We start from the raw sequence: 3,027 nt of genomic DNA, 5'->3' as shown, positions 1-3,027 counted from the left end.
CGGGCCGGGGCGGGGCGACGGGAAGGCGGGGCGGGCGAGGCCACTGGGGCCCTGTACCCTGCACGCGGCCGGGACTCGAGCCCCAGGGAGAAGACACAGGCAAGGCCGCCCCCTGGCGGGCCGAAAAGAGCGATGGAGGAGAAAGGCAAGAGGGGCCGACACACCCTGGACCTCGGAGTCCGATCTCAGGCGGCCTGGATGCCGGGACACTGAGGTCAGACACGCGGAGCACCCAGGAAACAACACTGGTGGCTAGGTCCACAGATGCGGGATTACAGCTCCCATCTGAGACCAACACACATGCTGAGATACACACGAAAGGGACTCAGAGACGGCTGTAGACACAGAGACACAAGTGGACGCAGGCACACCCCCAAAAATGGCACACAACTTGGACACAGCCAGAGGGACAGGGACTCAAAACCAGACGGGAATCTCAGAGATACACCAGGGTATAAGACATAGCCAAACACACAGACAGGCGCCCACCAAGAGCCACCCAACCTCAGACAGGCAAATGAGCAGGTGTCTAGATGCTGCAGCTCAGGGACCCTCCTGCAGAGGTGGCTCAGGTTCAGATGCACCCAGGACCTCCCTGCAGCAGGACCTGGCAAATGCTGTTGCCCACTCTGTCTTGCCATCCATGGAATCATCTGTCCTCCTATCCTCCCCTCTTCTCACCCCTCCATCCACCCGCTGGCCTTCCAGAGGCCCATTGTGTGCCAGAAGTGAGCAAAGCCAGCCTTCCAGGGACTCAGCTTCTGACCTCTCAAACCCCAGCACCTCTGGTCGCTCAGTCTCCTTTCCTTCCTCACCCACCATGAGCCTGGAGCAGGGAGGCTCCCTGGAGAGGCAAAGGCGTGTGGGTCTCTCCTGCTTTTGTTTTTGAAACAAGTTTTACTTCACAGATAGATTTGGGCTGTAGAGTTGGCCCCAGCCTCTGTTCTGAGTGACAGGGGCTAGGGTGCACCTACATTGCTTTAGTGGGGTTTGTCTCTGGTCGGATGAACTCTGCCTGGAGTCTCAGGGAACAAACCCAGGGGTGTGGTGTAGTGTGGGCCTTGCCGACCTGCAGAGGCGGCCCTTGGTGCACCTTTTATCGATACTGCTGCAGAAACTGTTCCCTGCATCGGGTGAAAGTTTCCAGGGCAGAGCTGTGAGTGGCTGTCAGTCTGGAGGCTGGGATTCAAGTTCCGGTCTGCTCCTGATGGCCATGTGCCTGTGGCAGGTATTTGGCCGCAGGGCACTCCATTTGCTCCTCCAAGAATGGGGGCAAGAATCCTTCCCTCACGGGCCTGAGCAGAATGTGATCAAAACGTTAGGGACTTGGTGCCTTCTTGTGCGTGATGAACAAGCAGTACCTACGGTCTCTGAGCCTTGACACAGAAATACTGAGTGTCCCACGGGAGAGGGACCTCACAGAGAGACAGTCAGCTTGGCAGAAAGAAGGCTGTGTGTTTCCACGAGGGCCAGGCTTGCCCAAAGGAAAGGACCGTCTTTGCCTTTGTCTGACTTCTTCCATTTGTGAAAGATGCAATCTTCTGCCCCTCGGTTCCTTTTCCTTCACTGTGTGCACTCCGGGGGTGCTCAGAGGACAAGGGCTCAGGAGGCTTTGTTCTCTTCCCACCACGGTGCCCCCAACTGTAAATCGGAAGCATGCCCAGCATCCTGTCAGTGTGATGGTCAATATGATTAGGTTATAAATGGCTCTAGGATTATGATGGCTTGGTCTTGATCTTGATCCATCTCCCACGGTACAGGTGGCAGCTTCAATGCTGGCTGCGACACTGTGAGGTCCTGTGCACATTGCTTAATTTTGGTGCTTCAATTTCCACCTATGAGAATGGGGACAATCACAGTGTCCACCATGCAAGGCATCCTGAGGATCAAGCCAGGGAACGCACGGGGAGAATTTAGAACAAACATTTGATGCCCAGTGGTGCTGGCTGTGAGGACACCTTTCAGGTCATCCCAGGGGTCCTGCACAGGGTGAATGAACAGGTGTATCTGTGACCCAGCCACTGCCCCACTTCCCTCTTCTCCTACAGTCACACTTTCCCCAGAACTGTGGCCACTGGGTGACTCAGGGGTTGAGCAATGCCAGCGGGGACCAGTTGGGATCAGGGCTGGCTTCCGAGAAGGTGGCAGGAAGAGGCCAGAGGTCAGAGCCTAGGCTGGGCCCACGTACCTGGGTTCCAGCCATGGTGACCTCAGTTTTCCCATCTGTTCAGAAGGAGTAGAAAACCCGGCCCTGTCTCACCTCACTAGAAAAGTAAGGATTTAAAACTGAGTGAGACCCAGAGGGTGCAGGCCTGGGCTCAAGCCGCTGCACAGTGCGGTCAGGAGTTCTTCATCGGCCCCTGCAGGGACGCGCTGTGCAGTGGTTAGCATAGGAGGCTGTGAGGGTCACGTTCGGCTATGTAATCCCTACCAGGCCTCTCTGAGCTCATCTCCCTCTCTAATAATGAGTCCCACCTCTGGGGGCAGAGATAACAGTAGCACAAACAATCAAGGCTGCCGAACTACTCTCTGGTGATGCCCCCAAAGGTCAGGGCTGCTCCCTAGGAGAGCAGAGCCCCCCCGTGTGGGCAGAGCAGTCGCAGACAATGCAGGCTATTTGGTGAGAGATGCTTGAAGGGCCACCGCCTCCCAAAGACACACACACACAGGTCACGGATACTCGAGACCCGCAAGAGAGAGGCTTATTTTCTTGTTTCCGTAAGAAATTTCGGGCCTCAAGGCGGAGGCAAAGGTGAATTTTTAAAAACCTAAATTGATGGTTGCCAGCCAGGTCCTCATTGGGATCCCACAATATGATTTTCATCACATGTTAAATGAAGAAATGGGCTCAGAGAGGTGAAGTGACTTACCCAGGGCCTCACAGGAGGTAGCTTAGCTCCAAAGCCTGTGCTCCCTCTTCTGCGATTCAGAGGTCGGTTTTGTCTCTACCTGCCCCCGAGGGAGGTCCTCAGGGACAGGGGTCATGCTCAGTCCTGTAGCTCTCGGCGAGCAAGGTCTCCCAGGGCT

This window comes from Chinchilla lanigera, unplaced genomic scaffold (genome assembly GCF_000276665.1).
Source record: "Chinchilla lanigera isolate Chin_1 unplaced genomic scaffold, ChiLan1.0 scaffold00044, whole genome shotgun sequence".
Lineage (NCBI taxonomy): Eukaryota > Metazoa > Chordata > Mammalia > Rodentia > Chinchillidae > Chinchilla > Chinchilla lanigera.
This window is presented reverse-complemented; position numbering follows the sequence as displayed.